General features: G+C 37.0%; 1 protein-coding gene and 1 pseudogene across 3 annotated transcripts in view; one reads left to right on the top strand and one right to left on the bottom strand.

Annotated features, from left to right (window-relative positions):
- PBX3 (PBX homeobox 3) overlaps positions 1 to 22,721 on the bottom strand; it is a 214,408-nt gene that overhangs the window by 147,044 nt on the left and 44,643 nt on the right. The gene's annotated exons all lie outside the window — the stretch shown is intronic.
- On the top strand, positions 9,348 to 9,855 carry LOC309846549 (large ribosomal subunit protein uL15 pseudogene; annotated as a pseudogene). The gene has a single exon. The product of its transcript is annotated as a large ribosomal subunit protein uL15 pseudogene (transcript).

Below are 22,721 nucleotides of genomic sequence, written 5' to 3'. Positions count from 1 at the left end.
CATAGTAAAAACTTCAGCAGAGTATGGTGCAAACATTTATTATGTACCGACGTGTAAAGCCTGGCACTAGGGGATACAGGAGCATGAGATGATGAATGGGAAGAGATTTCTTTTGGGTTTTTAAAACTACATTTTCCAGAAATCTGTACAAATTCTACATTACTCCTTGAAGAATGCAAAATACAACTTACACAGGAAATAATTTTTAAAAACACTTAATGAAATGTAGAAGATAACAGTCACAAAAAAGCTCAGAAGTTTTAAACTTCATAATCTTTTCTTATACTATATTTTAACTTCAAATTAAATGCTTTTATCTGAAATCAGTTTAAAAATAGATATACAGGATTATACTAGATACACGTTTACATTCATGGATAAAGATTTGTCAATATCTACATCTAAACCCTTTTCTTAAAAACAAGGAAGATAATCCATAATATTTGCATGTTTCCTATTTCCACATATTTCAAATTCTTGTATTATAGCTAGAATCAAAAACTTCAGTTAAAATATAAAGATCAACACTTTCTTGAAAAATTAAAAAGCAAAGCATTAGCTTTAGATTTGGAATTACGTAGTGGAAAATCCAAGATTAAAGAAAGTTTTTGTCAAATTGATGACATTTCAAACAAGCTAGTATATGCAATGGAACCAAATAATAAAATTCCTCTTTGAAAAAAGGTGAACCACAAGTATAAGCACAACTTAAAAAAATAAAACAAGTATGACTACATAATAACAAGTATGTAATGCTCATTTTCAAACTTTATAACTATAAGAATATTTTATAGCTGTAAGCAGGGACTCTGGTACTACTTAACATCTACAGCTAGGGCACACTATAGTCAGAAGACCTTATCTCCATGGAACTCCATTATTATTTTTTTAATCCAACAATCCTTATATCTTCTCTGTAAGGTAAGTGGGCAGTAGAGTAAATGGTATTTTTTTTAAAGATTTCATTTATTTATTTGAGAGAGAGAGAGAGACAGCGCACACTTGTGCACAAGTTGCAGGGGAGGCAGAGGGAGAAGCAAAGACTCCCTGCTCAGCAGGGAGCACAACACCGGGCTCTATCCCAGGACCCTGAAATCATGACTTTAGCCAAAGGCAGATGTTTAATTGACAGAGCTGTCCAGGCACCCCTAGTAAACAGTTCTCTTTAAAATTTGCATAAAAAATAAATAAGACAAAAGATGTTACTGACAGAATTAAGGCTGAATAAAAGAACTCTCAAACTTACAATGTTTCCATTAAATTATATTCTACGAATTCTTAAATTAGGTAAGTCTAGTAGGGCTGCCTTTTGGCACAACTCTAGAAGGCACCATTCACAGAGTACTTTATAAATGGTCCAATCTGGAGTTGTACAACTCAGTAAACTTGACACTAAAGATAGCTTCAATGAAGTTACTCTGTGTGTGTGTGTGTGTGTGTGTGTGTGTGTGTGTTTCTTCCAGGGGGAAAAAAAAAAAAGAGGTCTACCTATGGCACAAATCTTAGTCAATTCTATAAGAAGATTACATTATCACATCAAACACAAGTATCCTCTAGCCCACCTCCAAAGCCTCTGGGAAAATAAAGCTTTGAATAGTGTTTTGAGTATGGGACACAAATACTCTTGATGATCTGTTGCAGGTTGATTTTTAGCTAGTAAGTAAGTATGACAAGTAAACAGTAAGTGCCTATAATGCAACATGTGCTATATATCCAGAATGCATGTCTAAACTACTTTAAAGAAACCAGTCACACTGACACATAAAGTCTACATGTAACCTTTACATATTGGCACTAATAATACCAGACAACACAGAACAATCTTCACTCTGGTTTCCTGATGGACTTTGGAAAGAATGGAAAACTAAGTGGAAATGTAGTTTTAAAAAAATAGTTTGTGGGGCACCTGACTGGCTCAGTGAGTTAAGCCTCTTGCCTTCAGGCTCAGGACATAATCTCAGGGTCCTGGGATCTAGCCCCACATCAGGGTCTCTGCAGCGGGGAGCCTGCTTCTCTCTCTCTCTCTCTGCCTGCCTCTATGCCAACTTGTGATCTCTCTGTCAAATAAATAAATAAAATCTTCCTTTAAAAAAGGTTGTTTCTCACTTAACAGGTGAAGGGCAGCTACACATGAACAGGTATATTAACCTGCAGAAAAATGATAATTTTTTCATTTGAATTTTTTTCCAAAAATAGCCCCAAAAGCCCAACCATCTGTTAATCTTAAAAATGAGACATTAAAAGAAGACAGAGAATTAAAGAGCTGGTAAAGAGAATGGAGATCTATTTCAAAGATGATAAGGCACAAAGACTATGGAGGGAGGAAGGAGGAGAGAGACAAAGGAAAGATTGAAAACCTGAGGACAGTGATAAACCCTGAACCCAGTTAAAACTAATATAATAAAAACAGAGCTAACTGGACCATGCGTGGGAAGATTCCGGCTCTAATCTTTATTCCAGTTTGCAACTTACTTAAGCAAGTGACCTTAGGTAAATCCCTTACTTAGCCGCTCTAATCCTAGTTTCCTAGTTTGTAAAACAAGAAAAATGCATGTCCCACCTACATCAAAGGTTGTCATGAGGGCTAAATAGATTATATAAAAGCACTCTGAACAGTATAAAAGTACCATAACAATATTCAAGAGCAACTTAAGATAACTGAAAAAAACATCTATTACTTTTAGATCTCTCTGGTTCAAGATAGCCCACAGAGCACATGTGTGTCAATCTCCCCCCTTCCCTTCCAAATTCCCACTGATAGGATATCAAAGGGTATAAATCCACTGAGAAGGGAGGAGGGGCTGCAGAAGACCAGATTTTGATAAATTTCTGGAAGACAAATAGCAAATGAGACTGCACTGAGAAATACACCATAGTGGGGAAAACCCAGATTAAATAATGAGAAAGAGTTGCAGTGGAAGTAGGAGTCTGTTTTCCCAGTAAAGACTGGGAGATGCCCAAAGCTTGGATAGAGAGCAGCAATGGGAAATGGGGCAGTAAATTAAAAGATGTAACACCTGGGCCATTTGTTCCCTCCCAGTTTCCAACACATTCTTAGCCACTGCAAAGAATATCTTTTGCCCCTGGGATAAAGCCAGACAATTGTTTTCCAAAAATTAAAATGTAAAAGGAGGGGATACTAACGAGGAGGGGATACTAACTTCCTCATATTACATAATGAAAGTCAAGAAAGGCAACCTAATGTTGATGGAATCAAAGTTAGAGAACAGATTATTCATGGTGGAAAAATAACCTGTAGCAGAACTAAAAATAATAACTATAACTTATAAAACTGGAGACGAAGTGGAGAAAAGGAGGTAGGAGATAGTATAAATAAACCAAATAGTTCACCATGAAGAAAACTACATACTTAGTTTAGAAATAAGGTAGGTAACCAGATAGATAAAATGAAATATGCTCTCTAAAGAGTGAGACTATGGGAAGGATAGAGAAGAGGCTACAGAATTTTTTCAACTGTGTAGGGAGAGTACTTTTATATTAAAATTATCTGCTAACTATTTGAAAAAGATTCTTTTGAAAATGGACTGACCCAGAAAGTTAGCCTGGGGGACATAAAATCTGGCTACCTACTCTGAAGTCTTTCAACCTTTAGAAAAAAACAGACATAATTCTTCAGGTCTTAAGGAAAAAATTATCTTCCTAAGCACACAAGTAAGGAAAAAGGAATGGAAGTGAGAAATAAGAATGATTTTTATCTTTCAGCGCTCTGATAAAAGATGAGTCAGAAACCAGGGGCTGTAATTCCCTAATCCTTCAGGCTGAAGAATGGCAATGGGGAATAGTGTTTTCAACCTCAAATTCCTATTCTGGAAGTTGTTAATCGGCTTGAATGGTGGATGGCTTAATTATATAAGGACCACATTAATGTCTCAGAGGAGGGAGAGTGATCTGATAGGAGGTTTTAATTTGAAACACTCTTCATAAAATTAAAAATGAATGCCAAACAGACTATAATCTGTGCCTCTGTGGAGATGTAAAAGTCCAATACAGCTGTAAGAATACTAGTGTGATCAATTGGGCTTTAAGGCCAAATTGATCCACTACTAGTCAATAATCATGAATATTACTCATTGGGCACTCAAAAGGGAGTAAGTAGTCTCCATTTCTGTTTCAGCTCGTAGGTCTTTCTATATGTTGTTTTCAGGCAATTAGAAGAAGTGCCTACATTTGTGAAAAAAGAACATTTTCACACTATTCATGCCTTCTGGAATTACTCTATAGGACTGAAAATCCTGGGAGCCAAGTATATCTAGGTTACAGCACTACACTTAAATAAAAGAGTATAGTTTGGGAATATGTGGATCTATTCTGTTCTGTTCTAGAATTTTACTAGCAATTTAGCATTCAAAAAAAGGTGAAGGACCAAAGTGGCAAGTTCAAATCTATATAAAGTTAAAAGCTAATAAAGACAATAGCTCTTCCTAAAGTATATAGAAGTACCATAACAGCAAGGTCAAAAATGAACGTGTCCATCCTCGGGAGACAAATTCTATCTGCTAATTTTGATCCTTTCATGGCTTTCTAGGATCCAGGACCACTATTGACAAATATGTTTGCCTTAGTTGTTGGACTCTACAGCAGTGCTGTCCAGAAAAATTATAATGCAATCCATACAGGTCATTTTAAATTTCTAATAGTGAAGTTTGAAAAAGTAAAAAAGAAATAGATAAAATTAATCTTAATAACATATAAATTCAACATATCCAAAATATTATCATTTCAACATGTAGTCAATATTCTAAAACTATTCATGAGATATTTTATGCTGTTTTCAGTTTTTTAAACTTGGTGTGTATTTTACAATCATAGCTCACCTCAATTCAAACAAGCCACATTTTAAGTCCTTAATCACCACAAGTGGCTAGTGGCTAAAACACGCTCACTTGAAAAGTTCTCCTCTCAATTGACAGGCATGACTTAATGTCAGTTCCCAAGTCAACTGTAGTTGCCTAATATCATACAAGAACAAGCAGGAGTCCTCTTAGTTGTGATATAAGAGGTCTTCCTATTGAAAGAACCAATTGGATTGATGAAATGAACACACTTGTTTGCCTCCACTCCTAACTGAAATCCTACCACAAGGATGATAAAAGGGGAGGGGGAGCACACAAATCTCCAAGAAGAAAGAGCATGAAAACAGACAAGAAAGAGCCCCATTTTGTTCCCAGAACATTAGGAGCCAAACCTACAGACAACCCCACTTTCCTCTCTTCCTTTCTAGTAGGATATTCATACAAATCTCTCAGAGGAACTGACCAACCTAAGAGATGCAGATCTGACAGCTAGATCTACACAATGGTGTAGAACTAAACCCACCATTCTACAACAAAAACTACCAAAACCAAGAAGCTACACTCACACACAGTCAATTTTCAACCAGCTTTTAAGTGCGTGGAAGCTTATTCTTCCATTCTCAAGCATTTACTGAGAGCCTACTATGTGTCAGGCACTGTTGTAAGCAGTGGGATACAGTAATGAACAAAACAAAGTCCCTCTCTCAAGGAGCTTACATTCTAAAAAGAATAAAGACAATATACAAAGGCAGCATATATAACAGAAGTAGAAATAAAGCAGGGATGGAGAATAGAGTGTAATGGGGCAAGGGAAGGAGGAATGTTGTTTTAACTCAGTATGTCAGGAAGAGGGTCTCTTATGAGGACAGATTCCAGCACAGGCCAGAAGGAAGGGTGGGAACCACACAGCTATCTGAATAAAGAGTGTTCCAGGCAGAGAGCAGAGCAAGTATAAAACCCCTGAAAGAAGACTACATTTGGCCTACTGGAGAAACACGAAGAGGCCAGTGCAGCTGGAGCAAAATGAGTGGCACAGAGTGATGGGAGATAATATCAGAGAGGTTGAAGTAGGCCACAGCACACAGGCCTTGAAGACTCTAGTTACGAACTAAATTTTTATTTCAGGTAAAATGGTAAGCTGTGAGAAGAGGAGTGATATTATCTGATTTATGCTTTGAAAAAATCACTTTGCCAGTTGTGTGAAGAAATGACTGTAGGGTAGCATGGATGGAAGCAGAGAGATCGGCAGGAAGGCCATTGGAGTGGTCAAAGCAAGACATAAAGGTTGCCTGACAAAAGGAGGAAGAAGTAAAAAAGAGTAAGATGTGAGTTATGCTTTTGTTTTTGCTTTTAATAATCTCAAACTTATAAAAAAGGTAGCAAACAAAAATAGTACAAAGAGCACTCATACATCCATTACCAGATTCAGCCATTTACCTATTATCAACACTTTACTCCTATCAAGTACATACATGCATGCATGGACACACACACACACACAAACACACACTTATATACACAAATTTTCTTTTTGAACCACTTGAGTGTAGGTTACATATATCATGGTTCTTTCCCCTAAACATTCAATATTTCATAAAAATGCAATATTCTCTTACACAATCAAGTGATCAACTTCAGTAAACTTAACATGATACAATGCTTTTATCTAATCTACTGTTTATATTCCAATTTTGTCAGTCGACCCAATAATGTCCTAGCATTTTATACCCTCCATCTCAGGATTCAGTCTAGAATTGGATCCTACATTTAGCTCCCAATCTCTTTAGGTTCCTTTAATCTGGAACATTTTTAGAACACCTATGACACTGACATTTTTGAAGAATAAAGTCCTCTCCCCCCCATTTTAAAATTAGAATGTTTCTCATTTAGGGTTTGTCTGACATTTCCTTGTGATTAGATTATGTATTCCCAGTGATGCATGGGTGATGTTGTAATCTTCTCACAGTATCACATCTGGAGGCACAGAATGTCCATCTGTCCCTTACTAATGCTGTTAATTTGATCACCTGGTCAAAGTATTGTCTAATTTCTATGCTGGACTACTAGTGTTATTTTTTCTCCTTGTCACTCAATCTCTGGGAAGACACTTTATGACCACAAATATTCTACTCCTAAACAAAATTTCCCCCTATATTAAAATTTGTTGATGATTCTTGCCTGATCCACTCTTAACTATAAACATTATGAAAAGATGATTTTCCAACTCTAGTCTTTCCACACTTACCAGTTGGTCTCTGCATTTGACTGTTAAGAGCTCTCCCTCTTCACCCATTTATTTATTTATCTATCTGTCCCTGATTAGTACTGATTCATGAATTTTTATTTTTTCCAATGGTTTATAATTCATTTCTGTATTTAACTATTTTGGAGCTCAAACCGTCCCAGATTTGGCAAGTGGAAACTCTCCAGACTGGCTCCTATGTCCTTGTGACATGTCCTGATCATCTTTTTCAGCATTTCCAAATATCCTTGCATAAAAAGATCTCCAGGATTGTCTTACACCTACCTGCCCCAGCCCTAGAATCAGCCAGTTCTCCAAGGTCCTTGGTTTTTGGTTGGGAGTGGTATTAAAGACTAAGACCTAGGTAGTAGACGTGCACATTGCTACTGAGACGTCTTTGCTTCTTGACCTTTCAGATTCTGATTTTTAAAAAACAAGTGATCTTGCTGATGGAGTGAATACTGGCTGTAAGAGAAAAAGAAAAATCACAGGTCCCCAGGGCTTCTGGCCTGAGCTACTAGATGAGTGATGTTGGCCTTTACTAAAATGAGGAAGGGAAAGTTTACAGAGAAATTCAAGAACCCAATTTTGGATATGCTGATTTTTGATGTTTATTAGATATCCAAGTGGAGATACTGAGCAGGAAACTAGTTGAGCCCAGAATTCCAGGGAGAGGATCAAAGTGACAATATAATTTTGGGAAATATCAGCACACTAATATTTAAAGCCAAAGGACTAAATGAATAAGCAGATAAAAATCACCAGACATTTGAGGAAATGTCCCTAACATGAAGGATTTATTTAATTCAGTACAAAGGTTTCAGGTAGGGCTAAGCAAAACAGATGTCTGAAGAGAAGAAGAGAAGTAAACACATTCAACGAAGGGTTGGCAGTTCCCAAAGGGAGTTTTGGAGAGTATCTGTATACTTTACCAATGGCGGCCTACTATGGGCTGTGGGAATCCTGCTCGGGGTGAAGAGAATATTCACGGGTTTCGATGGGGTGAGGGGAAATAGAAGGGGGAAAGGAGGACTGAACCATCCTATGGTACCAGAGCCTAAGAAGGGTAAGAAGATGGTGAGGACATATGACTAGGAAGGTGAGGCAAGCAGTAACAGGAGGTTAGTTATAATCAGGGAGGATTGATCTAATAATTAAATATATTAAGTTGATGGAAACCAGGTTTTACACTAGCAAAAAATGGAGATACAGACATGAAACAGGAGAAAATTGGAATGAACTTTGTAGTGTTGAAATGGATTCATGGTTTTCTAGATAAACAGATATGATATTGATTAAAATTTGTTCTCATTGTGTGTGTATGTATGTGTTGTGTGTGTTGGAGGGGGTATTCCCTACATTTTTTTCATTGAGGAGACCCAGAAGCAGCAACACCCAATAGCAATGAATGAACCTTATACATAAATCTTAGTTTCTTTTTCTTTTTTTTAAAGATTTTACTTACTTATTTGACAGACAAGAGACACAGTGAGAGAGGGAACACAAGCAGGCAGAGTGGGAGAGAGAGAAGTGGCTTCCCACCAAGCAGGGAGCCCGATGCGGGGCTCGATCCCAGGACCCTGGGATCATGACCTGAGCCAAAGGCAGACACTAAACGACTGAGACAGCCAAGCGCCCCTACATCTTGGTTTCTTTTTTTTTTTTTTTAAGATTTTATTTATTTATCAGAGAGAGAGGGGGAGAGAGCAAGCACAGGCAGACAGAATGGCAGGCAGAGGCAGAGGGAGAAGCAGGCTCCCTGCCGAGCAAGGAGCCTGATGTGGGACTCGATCCCAGAACGCTGGGATCATGACCTGAGCTGAAGGCAGCTGCTTAACCAACTGAGCCACCCAGGCGTCCCTAAATCTTGGTTTCTAAATGTCATTCTCCACTAAAAGAAACAAGGGATACTTAGAGAATATGGCTGATTCCAAGGCTGGGGCAAGGAAAAGATAAGATGGTTTGGAACCTCTTGATGGACCCGAATGTAAGGAATGGCTCAAGGAATAATGAAGATGTGTCAAAATGACACAGAAGACAGCCTATTAAGAGCTTTCACTGGCCATGAAAATTGCAGAGAAAATGGCCCCAACATTAATGAGTTGCTGACTAAATTATATTAGTCTGAGTCTCCTGTTATATAAAAAAAAGAAATCCTGATTTGCTTAAATGACAGTACTTGGGGTTTTCATTACTTGCAACCTATACCTATGTGTAAGATGGACAGGAGCGAAGACTGAAAGCCTTCGGGTCCTTGTATTGATCAGAAAGGTAAGAGACTGCCCTTTTCCGTCTGGGCTGCCGACATGCCTTCCAGACGGAGGAAGACCCAGAAACTTCGGGGCCACGTGAGCCACGGCCACAGCCGCATCGGCAAGCACCAGAAGCACCCAGGAGGCCGGGGTAATGCTGGTGGCATGCATCACCACAGGATCAACTTCGACAAATATCACCCAGGTTACTTTGGAAAAGTTGGTATGAGACATTACCACTTAAAGAGGAACCAGAGCTTCTGCCCAACTGTCAACCTTGATAAACTGTGGACCTTAGTGAGCAGACACAAGTAAATGCCGCCGAAAACAAGACTGGAGCTGCTCCTATCATTGATGTGGTACGATCAGGCTACTACAAAGTTTTGGGAAAGGGGAAACTCCCAAAACAGCCTGTCATCATGAAGGCCAAATTCTTCAGTAGAAGAGCAGAGGAGAAGATCAAGGGTGTCGGGGGCGCCTGTGTTCTAGTAGCTTGAAGCCCCGTGGGGAGAGGTTCATTAATGCTAACAAGTGCTTTTCTAAAAAAAAAAAAAAAGACTAAAAACTTTAAAGGCTCTTAAATAATCACTGGGGTAAGGCACCATGTTGATACCCACTAAAATAATAGAAAGTGAATGTGAAACTCAAGTGTGTAGATGGAAAACAACAAAGCAAACCTAGTCAATGAAAAGAGTCAAGTAATAGACTATATCTGTAATGTTTTACTTCTTAAAAGACCTGAAGCAAATATAGCTAAATGGATATTTTTGATAGAGCTGGAGGTTGTTTACTAGTCACTAACTTTCTGTATGCTTTCAATAGTTCATAAAACATATTTTCTTTTTTTTTTTTTTTAGATTTTACTTATTTATTTGACAGACAGAGATCACAAGTAGGCAAAGAGGCAGGCAGAGAGAGAGAGGAGGAAGCAGGCTCCCTGCTGAGCAGAGAGCCCAATGAGGGGCTTGATCCCAGGACCCTGAGATCATGACCTGAGCTGAAGGCAGAGGCTTTAACCCACTGAACCACCCAGGCGCCCCCTTTTCTTTTTTTTTTTTTTAAGATTTTATTTATTTGATGGAGAGAAAGATCACAAGTAGGCAGGGAGTCAGGCAGAGGGCGGTGGGGGGGTGGGGAGAAGCAGGCTCCCCACTGAGCAGAGAGCTGGATGTGGGGCTCAACCCCAGGACCCTGAGACCACGACCTGAACCGAAGGCAGAGGCTTAACCCACTGAGCCACCCAGGCACCCCAAACATAGATATTTTCTTAAAGGCCAATTAAGAAGCCACTAGGCAAACATTCTATCTCCAGCCAAGGAAGATCTGGACCTCATGTTTATCATCCAAATAAGGATTTAACCATCAGTTAAGAAAGAGTTTAAGGAATCAAGAAAGATAGAGACAATTCTAGTTAGTTTAATTAGAAGAGATATTTCTGAAAGATATTACAGATCTTTTAGAATTTTCCAGAGGGCCTATTCCTATGTAACTTGCAACACCCAAATCCTCACGCAGGACTGCCACTAGGCACAGAGACCACACCTCACATCTTTTTTCTTTTTTAAACATTTCTATTTCTTTTTTAAAATTTTATTTTATTTCTCTATTTGACAGATAGAGATCACAATTAGGCAGAGAGGCAGGCAGAGAGAGCAGAAGGGAAGCAGGTTCCCTGCTGAGCAGAGAGCCCAATGCGGGGCTCCATCTCAGGACCCTGGGATCATGACTGGAGCTGAAGGCAGAGGCTTAACCCACTGAGCTACCAAGGTGCCCCCACACCTCACAACTTGAGCCGTAAAGGTGCGTGACTACGAGCCCCACCATTTGCCACCCACAAAAGCTAATATCTATGCCAGCTTTGACACTTGTGTTAGGAACAGATTCCATACTGTGCCATCTTCTTCACACTTTTCTCTCCTGAATTCAAATGACTACATCTAGTTGGCTGGGTCTGGATCAGATGCCTGACCCCTGGCTTCAAAAAAGATGAGGGCACTTGGGTGGCTCAGTCATTACGTGTCTGCCTTCAGCTCAGGTCATGATCCCAGGTCCTGAGATCAGGTCTCCCTGCACAGTGGGGAGTCTGCTTCTCCCTCTGACCCTCTCCCTTTTATGTTCTCCCTCTCAAATAAATAAATAAAATCTTAAAAAAAAAGGTGAGGAAATGGTTTTCTGGCTTGGAGACACAGAACTAAAAGTAGCATTTTCCTAATAGAGGACAGATGTTTAAAAGATGCTGAGTAACTACATATATAAAAATATCCAAAAGTTCACTACAGTCTGAGATCATTGAAAACTGGCCAAAGAGGCCTACTTAACACAAGTAGAAGTAGGGTCAGGCATAGTCAGAATGAAGTGTGAAGAGACCTCATCAGGAACAGAGAATTACATGCATGGCTTACTGGGTACTGTAAAGAGCTATTTATTTCCACATACATACGAACGAACACATACAGAACACATGCACCGACTCACTCCTGCCCTGAAAGCTTAACATTATATCATAAAGTTTATTCTTTTTTTTTTTTAAAGATTTTATTTATTTATTTAACAGACAGATATCACAAGTAGACGGAGAGGCAGGCAAAGAGAGAAGAGGAAGCAGGCTCCCTGCCAAGCAGAGAGTCCAATTCGGGGCTCGATCCCAGGACCCTGAGATTATGACCTGAGCTGAAGGCAGAAGCTTAACCCATGGAGCCACCTAGGCACCCAAGTATATTCTTTTGAACAAAATGATCTTTTAAATTGGAAATCCTCTGAAAATTCTAAAACACTAACCTAACATCAGTCAATAGTAAGTTAGTATAGGGACGCCTAGATGGCTCAGTCGGTTAAGTTTCTGCATTTGGCTCAGGTCATGATTCCAGGGTCCTGGGATTGAGCCCTAAATTGGGCTCCCTGATTGGCGGGAAGCCTGCTTCTCCCTCTGCCTGCTGCTTCCCCTGCTTGTGCTCTCTCTCCTTCTCTCTGACGAATAAATAGAGTCTTGAAAAAATAGTAAGTTAGGGCACCTGGGTGGCTCAGTGGGTTAAAGCCTCTGCCTTCAGCTCAGGTCATGATCCTGGGATCCTGGGACTGAGCCCTGCATCGGGCTCTATGCTCAGCTGGGAGTCTGCTTCCCTTCCTCTCTCTCTGCCTGCTTCTCTGCCTACTTGTGATCTCTGTCAAATAAATAAAATCTTTTAAAAAAAAAGAGTAAGTCAGTATAGAATACTTGCCTCTAAGAGACAAACACTAAGAAAATGAAAAGTTTTACAAAAGCAAAGAGAAGGGAGGGGTCATTTGGGAATCTATAAAACTAGGCCTCCAAAGGCATGGTACAAAAATCAGGAAGCACCTAGAACGAAAAGAGACTAAGTGAGGAGAGGTTTAGAAGAAATTATGGGAATTTTGTTGAAGATAAAGTTTCCTTCCTCCACATATCAACCCAGCATTCTAGAGATATCCAGTGATCCAGAGCTCCAAATGTTAAAGTAAACTTCATCATCTGATAGAATCCCTAGCTTTGGAGATTTTCTCATTCCTTATCTGTCTCTGTACTTAAAGACAAAAAGACAGCTAGTCACTTCAAATGTCCCTACTGTCTTGTTTTGAAAAGTATTAAAGTATATTGAGTAGATATTTTAAACACACACACACACACATAAAAAGTATACATATGGTATACTGCTAGTAGAAATGTAGAATGGTGCAGTCCTCAAAAGGTTAAACATAGTTAGGTATCAATTCCACTCTCAGGTATATACTCAAGAGAAATAAAAACATTATGTCCATCTGAAATCTTACATACAAATATTCATAGCAGCAATATTATAAGAGCCAAAAAGAGGAAACAACCTAACTATCCATCAGCTGATGAGTAGGTATGTAAAATACACTCTATCCATACACTGGAATATTTTTCGCCCATAGAAAGAAAGAAAGCACTGATACAAGTGACAACAAGAATGAATCTTCAAAACATTCTGCTAAATGAAAGAAGCTAGTTACAGAAGACGGCATATTATATGATTCCATTTATGTGTAATATGCAGAATAAGCAAATTCAAAGAAATAGAAAGGATATTAGTGGCTGCCTGGGGCTGAGGTTGTGGGGGAAAATGAAAAGTTACTGCTAGGGGCGCCCGGGTGGCTCAGTGGGTTAAGGCCTCTGCCTTCGGCTTGGGTCGTGGTCTCGGGGTCCTGGGATCGAGCCCCGTGTCGGGCTCTCTGCTCAGCAGGGGGCCTGCTTCCTCCTCTCTCCTCCTGCCTCCCCACCTATTTGTGATCTTTGTCTGTCAAATAAATAAATAAAGTCTTAAAAAAAAGTAACGCGGGCACCTGGGTGGCTCAGTGGGTTAAGCCGCTACCTTCGGCTCCGGTCATGATCTCAGGGTCCTGGGATCGAGTCCCGCATCGGGCTCCCTGCTCGGCAGGGAGCCTGCTTCCCTCTCTCTCTCTCTGCCTGCCTCTCTGTCTACTGTGATCTCTCTCTGTCAAATAAATAAAAAATAAAATCTTAAAAAAAAAAAAAAGTAACTGCTAACAAGTAGGTTTCTTTTTGGGGTGATAAAGGTGTTCTAAAATTGTGGTGATGGTTGCACAACTCTGAGGATATAATGGAAACCAGTGAGTTACATACTTTAAATGTATGAATTGCATGGTATGTGAATTATATTTCAATGAAGTATATGAATGGCATAAAAATAATAAGCAACCACCAGCCATTGTACCTACTATCCAGTTGAAGAAACAATCTAACAATCTTTTTATAAAAGATTTTATTTATTTATGTGAAAGAGAGAGAGCAAGCACAAGCAGAGTGAGGGGCAAGAGAAAGGGAGAAGAAGACTCTCTGCTGAGCAGGGAGCCTAATGCAGGGTCTCGATCCCAGGACTCCAGGATCATGATCTAAGCCGAAGGCAGACATTTAACTGACTAAGCCACCCAAGCACCCCTAACAATCTTTGAAAGAACACTGTGCACCACTCCCCAATCCCATCCCTATACTCCTTCCTTCATCCCCTTTAGAGTTTCATCACATTCATACACAAGTTCAGTTTTACATGTCTTTGAACATAAAAGGAATCACACCAGATGTACCATCAGTTCTGCTATAGTGCAACATACGCACCCCTAAAATCACGGAGCTATACAAAAATTGTGCCATAAACACCACAGAACTTATGGGGGGGAAAGGGGTCAGTGATATACATTAATAAAATAGTAGGAGTCTAATAAAGATAACCCAGCCTTATGCATGTTAAATGATTAAGAAATACATATGTAATACAATAAACAGAGCATATCACTTTGAAACAAAACTGAAGTTTGCTTAAACAAGTAGATGTTGCAAAGGTTACAACTTGTGAGCTACTAATGTGGTGGAAGAAGGGTATCTGAAATCAGAAAATTCTAATACTAGATGTGGATGGGTTGGGGGTGGCTCACACCAGACTCATTGAATTGAGGTAAGCTAAAGATGTCTGAGGTGTGTGTATTTTGCATATTCCTATGCAGCTCGTCTCAGATGGGTGTAGTTTTTTGCATTCACTCAGTGTTTCTCAAGGACAAAATCACACATAAGCAAATGTAAAATCTGCATTATGCCCAAATTATCCCCTAATACATCAATCATATTGGAATACTTCCACACTTTCCAAAACAAGCATTATAGCAGAACTGGTCATACACTCTATGGTTCTTTCATAAAGCAACCCAGTTTGTTGTCCATTTTTCTATCACACTGTCTTTTTCTTTTTTTATTTTATTTTATTTTATTTATTTGTCAAAGAGAGAGAGAGAAAGAGAGGACAAGGAGGGGATCGGCAGGCAGAGGGAGAAGCAGGCTCCCCACAGAGCAAGGAACCCAATGCCGGACTAAATCCCAGGACCCTGGGATCATGACCCGAGCCAAAGACAGATACTTAACCAACTGAGCCACCCAGGCAACCCATATTACACTGTCTTTTTCTTAATAACATACAGCAATTCTTTATATATCCTAATAATAATAACTTATCAGTGATTTACATTGCAGTTTCTTCTCCCACTCTGTGGTTTACACTTTCATTTTCTTCATGTTTATGTTGAGGACCAAAATTCATTTTAATGTAACTGAACGTAACTTGATAACATAACTTATCAATTATTTCACTTATGACTTGTAATTTTTATGTTCTAAGCAATCTCTCCTTTCTCTGAAGTCACAGATACTCTATTCTCTCCTATAAGTTCTAAAGTTTATTTGTCCTTGTTCGATTGGGTTTTTTTATACTGAGATAGAATTGACTTCAGGAATATGAAGAACCTACGCTATACTCAGAAGTATAGTTACAACAGAGTCACAAAGAAAACCAAATGACTACAATGAAAATGGCTAAAACCAGAATTATTTGCTCCCCCAAAATCAGTACCAAGATAGAAAGTAGTTTAAGAATAACTAATCAAAGATTGATCTATTTTATATCTCCCCTGTAAAAATAAATTTTTAGAAAATTGTTTCCCAAAATTAAACAATTACAGTGTATCTGCATTTGTGAAATCACCTTGTCACTAAAACTTATTTGTAATCCCCAAATCAATACGCAGGTACTTTAGTGGTCATGAAGATATGTACTTGCGTAGAGTAGAGAAAATTTTGAGTTACCAGATGTGCATGCTCCCAGCTAAGGTTGAGCAGGGCAAGGCTGTTCTTCCTTGTTAGTTTTCACACTGTAAACAAGTATCCTTTCTGCAGTATATTTAGTATCATGTTTTTCACACTTTTATGTTCTTTGTTGGGGATTTTGCTATATAAAATGGCCTTCCAAGCATAGCGTTGAAGTGCTGTCTAGTATTCTTAAAAGCAAGAAGAATGGGATGTGTCTCACAGAGAAAATAAGTATTAGAAAAGTTTCATTCAGATATGATCTATAGTGCTCTTGGCCATGAGTCCAGTGTTAATGAATCAACAATATATATTTAATAAGGGTCTTTTTAAACAGAAATACATTTTATACAAGGTAATGCACTGATCGATTCAAAACTGTTAACATCAGAGTCTTACAAGAACCTAGTCCTTTATTTCCCTTAGGACTAATGGTTTAGGATTGGCTAAGTCAGCATTTGAGGTGACTTTACTTAGTGTAATTAACAAAATTCGACTCTAAAGTTGTAGAAAAGAAAATTAAGGGTACTACTTAGGATTCTGTTAAGCAACAATGTTTTAGATACTGTCAGTTCCACATTACTCATACTACATATCTTATGTCTGCAAAATACATATTTTTCCACTAGAGAAATGTTAAAATTGTAGACTAACAACAAAGTGTTTGAAAGTAAATACCATAGTTACTTAGTAATTTACCAACATCCAGAATCACTTACTTTGTCTTCAAGGTTCAAAAAATAGATTTTCTATCTAAATTCTATCTACATTTTATCTATAAGTAGACTTTATTCCATATACCCAGAGATGAGATTTAATAACTCAATTTATAAACCACTGATATATAAACCAGAATAGAAATGTATTGATTTATTAAAAAGAGAGATGTCTCTTTTTGTTAACATAAATAATTTTGTATCTTACTCAGAGAACTTCATTCAACTCCTACTGTGGAGATACTTGGGAAATCAAATTAATAATCAAAAACTTGACAGGTCAAGCACAGAACTACAGTCCTGAAGATATTTAATAATGAAAGTAGACTGATGAATTGTTACTACCCTAGAACAGAAAACATATTTCTAATAATAACAGAGTATTAAGGGCTAACTAGACACTGATACCTACACTCAGGCCAATGCACTTGGTTAGTCCTTCTTGGAATAGCCTTCTTCCAGATCTTTTGAAGCCTGCTCATTCTATCCTTACCAGTCTCAGCTGAATGCTATTGCTTCAAAAATATCTTCTTAAAATAATCTATCTAATGATCACTAATATCTTTCATCCCTCTGTTCACTTCATCCACCGTACTTTATTTAATCTTAAATTACCATGCTCAGTTACTCATTTAGTTGATTTGTCTATTTCCCCAACAAAATGTAAAAGCTCAATATGTAGCAGCTTATCTGTCTTATTTTATATTCCTTACATCTAGCACAGTGCCTGGCACACAAATTGGTATGAAGTATTTGTTGAATAAATGGCTAGGATCAATGATCATTTAGCAGAGATACAAGAGAAAAGAGTTAAAGATTAAGTGAGCTATTGGACAAAGTCAGTGTCTCCTTATTCCTTTATGTCATGGTGTCTATAGAAAATGGTAACATTTATGTAGCACACTAGAATAAAAAGGACTGCATGCCGACATAAGTGACCAGCACAAAAGGCTCCAGATTTCCCAGGGCCAGCCCAGTGGCTCAGGGACTAAGGCTCATTATCTTATACTGCTTGGAAAGCTCTAGATTACAAAGGTTAAGATCTCTTCTGAGTCTGAAATTCTGATTTTTATGAACTCTTACAAGAAATATACAAAGGCACGTGGGTGGTTCAATCAGTTAAGAAATATACAGACCAAGGAATCTTAATTCTTAGCTATCTAATATTGGATGAAATCTGTATTTATAAATTACAACTTAAATTATAAATTGATTACCAATATATAGTATATGGCCAACTCAGTCTTTACCATCTGTAATAGTTTTTTTTAATCCTTAAGACTGATCTGAGAGTGGACTACTAATATAACTTGTGATAACAAATACAGCAGAAGATAAGGAAGCTACATTTTAAAGGCCACTGGTCACACAAAGATGTCCAATACTCAGTCTAGATAAAAACCCAAAGTCAATCTGTTCTTCTTTTACATGTTATTTATCCCCTTATAACATGTAGAACCTACACTGACTTTGTTGACAAACCAGGCTAGCGCACAGCCCTGACATTTCATAAAGTTCCTGTAATTCACAATTTGTAAAGGCTTCCCTCTAAGGTCATTAACTTTACTCACCAGTTACATTTAAAACCCACATGTAAATGTGTGCAGTCTACTTTATGTCAATTATATTTCAATAAACTTGTAAAAATTAAATAAATAAGTCTGAAGGTAATGAACAAAGTTATCATCACTAGTAATGTGACAGAGACACCATGTGTCTCTTGATCTAATCATTGAGGACGAAACATCACCCCTGTGATGTTCCTGCCAAAAATGTATAATAATCTATTTATAAGGAAACATCAAAAAATCCTGAACTGAAAGAATAGCCTCCAAAATAAATGGCCTATATTCTTTTAAAAATGTCAATGTCACAAAAAACAAAGATTAAGGAATTATTTCAGATTAAAGAAGATGAAAGAGACACAAAATGTAAATCATGTTCTTACTCTGAAACCTGGACAGTAATTTTTTTTTCCTTTTGCTACAAAACATGTTAATGGGAAAATTGATGAAATTTGAATAAAAGGTCTATAGATTATACAAAAATATTATATCATTGTTAATTTCCTGAGTTTGATAACTACACTATAGTTATAAAAGAGAGTATCTCTGTCTTTACAAAATAGTCACTGAAGTTTTTAGGGTTAACAGTGCATTGTGTCGGGGCACCTGACTGCCTCAGTAGGTTAAAGCCTCTGCCTTAGGCTCAGGTCATGATTCCAGGGTCCTGGGATTGAGCCCCGTGTCCGGCTCTCTGCTTGGCAGAGAGCCTGCTTCTCTTCCTCTCTCTCTGCCTGCCTCTCTGCCTACTTGTGATCTCTGACTTTCAAATAAATAAATAAAATCTTAAAAAAAAAATGAAAAGAACAACAGTTCATTGTGTCAATAACTTACACATATTTCAGAAAAAAATATTGTGAATATGCATATATATGTCCCTATGTGCATGTTACACATATGTATGAATATACAAATGATAAGTGGGAAGAGAAGAAGAGAAAAATTCCAAAACAAAACAAAACAAAACAAAACAAAACCTGAGGGTATGTGAGTACAGAAAAGGGGGTTTTAAAGAGCAGATGCAAGCTCTGAAAGGAAATGCTAGAGAATTTATCAGTTCTAAACACAGAGACAAAATGTGAGAAAACTTACTACACAATAACATATACCACTAATTTTATTATGAGAAGAAGTAGAGAAATTCCTGATAAATAAACCTTTATCAGGAAGAGCATTTTCTTACATGTTTATAATTTTTATGGTCTTTTGTTAATAGTAGAGAAAACACGGTAAGAAATATATCAAAACATTGAAATCATACACTAATTTTCAAAGGAAATTCTTTTACTCCATCATTCACAAAGCTGCATAAAATAAAGGGAAGCAAGTTGTAAGGCAAGAAAAAGACGAGAATGACTTGAAAATTTTTCCTGTGCTAGAATAAAGTGTTTTATCTCCTATAGACAGATACACCAATGGAATTTTGCTGACTGAAGACACAGCAGCCTAATTCAGCAGCCCAAAGCCCAGAAAAAATGTTGGCTGGATGTAAACAGAAAGGTACTTTAAAATCAAAAGCACATTCAAGGTATTTTATTGTTCATAATAATCTAATATTAATACATACAAAATACATTTTATCTAGCTCATAAGGAAATAGAAGGAGCTGTGTAAATTCAATTCAACAAATATTCATTGAAAGCCTAAATTAATTCTTAGTGCTCAGATTAGTGTTCCTGCTAAAACCTTTAAATGAAAGAAAGGATACAATATACATGTTGAAATGATTACTGTTAGTAAACACCCCATGAAACCAGGAAAAAAATTTCTCTCAAGAGAACCATTTTCTCCACTAGCAGTAGCCTTCCCAACCAGTTTGTTACACTGCGGGGTTGGGATGGTGCTGATTAACAGATTTGTGTTTAGGAATAACAGATATGTTAATTTCCAGGGTTTCCCATGTAGTAAGGTACTGAGTAGGTATAATAATACAAACTTTTTATTGGCATAATAATTCACTATGAGACACAGAATTTAGAGTTACACTAATAATACATGAAGTGCTTTCTGGATCGACATTACAATAGAAGACTTCCCAAGAGTTTCTTAGTGGAATATATATACCACCAAAGTACTTGCCTAAATAACTATTTATACCCTACTTCATTCTGTGCGGAGTTTGAGAGAGGAATCTGTAACCAGCCTAGTTTGGCTTCTTCTCATTATCTACACATCTAAGCTCTTTTACTGGCATCACACCCTTATTTATCTTTTCAGTATAAATTTCTGTGATGTTTCTTTGAAGTGGAATAGCTCAATCAGCAAGCATCACTGACTCCATAGTTAAAACAGAAACCAAATACTATTTGTTAAGATCTGGTGGACTATTATTGCAGCTTTAACCTCAAATATCTTATAGCATTTAACACTATAATTGTTATTCTTATCATAATAATAATTGGAGTTAATGACAACAATAATAAATATGACTGAAACAATAGGTTTACTTGATTTGTGAAGTTTGACTCCGAAAAAGGAATAAAATATATATATATACTAAATGGATACATCCTAGAAATAAGTGACAAAAATTAGACAGAATTAAATTTAATGAGTACACTTCTCTCTGATTTAAAAGGATATGAAAATTCAGTTATGTGGGTCAAAGATGTTATAAACACATAGATAATTACCACAAATTCTAGCTCGTGGCATTTTTATCCCATTCTATAAACTTGGTTACATATGCCTTTCAAAATTAGGAATTATCTGCTAATACTCCATCTACTCTACATGTCTTTATCTAATTATATCCATGCCCAGGAAAAGAAAATGTTGCCTACACCAGAACTCTAAAGGATGAGTCAGTAAGGAACACAGATTGTAGGTAGTGAGACAATTATTATTGAGGGGAAACAACTCACATTTAAGTGCAAAGAAACCTCTTCCTAAAACAGAAAAGACTCTTGCTTCTTTAATTAATGTCACTTTGGGTCATCTAAATTTTGCCTCACAATCTAAAAATGTATCACCTTAAAATGAGAACAAAGAAATAATTGAAATATTTAAGTTGGGGCTGAATAGTGATTTAGTATCAAAATGGCTATGTGCAAGAATTTTTGGATTACTAAAAAACAGATAAACAACTGCAAATACCTTAGGAAATAAAAAAGTTAAATGTAAATACACTGAATTAAGTATTTTTACAAATGGAAATAAGACCTGAGAAGAGTAAAGTTTGTTCTAATAATCTTTTTAAAAAGTTAACATTAAAGCAATATATATATATATATATATGTTATTTAAAATAATCTAGTTAAACAAATTGGGAGCTGGCTTTCTTTTAAAGATGGCAGTTAAGGGTAATTTCATTAGAAAGGAACGAATACATATTTGTTTAGTTATATCCAAACATGACTTTTAAGAGTCCATTAACTACCACAGCTGCTGAGGTAAATTCATGTATATGTGTTGGCAGGAACACATAAAGGCATGATATAGAGGAACAATAATTAGAAAATGAAAAAATATATTAAAGTTTCTGGTTTTGTGGACTTAATTTCTTTTCTCTTCCACCTTTTCACATTCTCTTCCCTCAAGTAGTTCCCAGGACCCAAAGAAATTTATTTAGCAAATATTTATTGAAAAATAAATCAAATATTAATGATCACCATACTGGTTTGTGGTTTTTTTTTTCCCCCAAGAAATGGGGAGAGGGGACTAAGAGGAATAAAAGACAGAAAAGTACGGGTTTAGGAAGAAGTCAGTGAATTTATAAGGAATATCAATGCTGGCTTGGAATATAAATTTCATTAATGAAGACTCTGAGAACTCGTGTGTAATTATAGACAAATGTACTAACAATCTTTTGAAACTCCATGGGAGGAAAATAGCCATCAGTGTATTTCATAATCCTAGATTTAAACAGCTTTTCTAACAAGCTGTCTGGGTAATTACTAAGCTATCTAAGAATTACTGTGAACTTTGTACCTTTTTAGTTCACTGACAGATGACTATTTGTTATTAGCTCAAGTAATAATAATGTATTAAAATGCTTGCTTAATATACAGAAACATATGTTTGCATTTAGACTACAATGAACTTTGTTCCCAAGAAATATATTGTAAAAAGTCACATAGAAATTGTGAATCATCAGTAGGGATAACAAAAATAAAATCAGTTGGTATTTCTCTCAGTCTGTGACAAATAAAAGTCGCCTCATGCCTAGATACATATTCTAGAGGAATATTTCTTGATTTGAGAAAAATATTGCTGCTGTTGTTATGTTAATGCTTTCCTTGTGATCATAACTACAGCTGGAGAGGAAAGTTTATTAAATTCTCCTTAAGAATTCCTGATCTTTACAAACATGGTTAAGTGTGTTGATCTGATTTTCTAAGAATTAAATAACTCACCTTCAGTAGAGGTAAAGTAGCTCAGAGACCAAATCCATGAACTGTTAAAAAATTCTAATTGAGGAGGACATTCTGAAAACTAAAGTATGTTCAATAAGAGAAAGACTGAGGCAGAAAGAACTCTTGTCTCTTTCTTGTGTTATTTAGAGCAT

This window comes from Mustela nivalis (genome assembly GCF_964662115.1).
Source record: "Mustela nivalis genome assembly, chromosome: 13".
In the NCBI taxonomy this organism is placed as follows: Eukaryota; Metazoa; Chordata; class Mammalia; order Carnivora; family Mustelidae; genus Mustela; species Mustela nivalis.
Note: the sequence above shows the minus strand (reverse complement) of the source record. Positions and strands in the feature narration are given on the sequence as shown.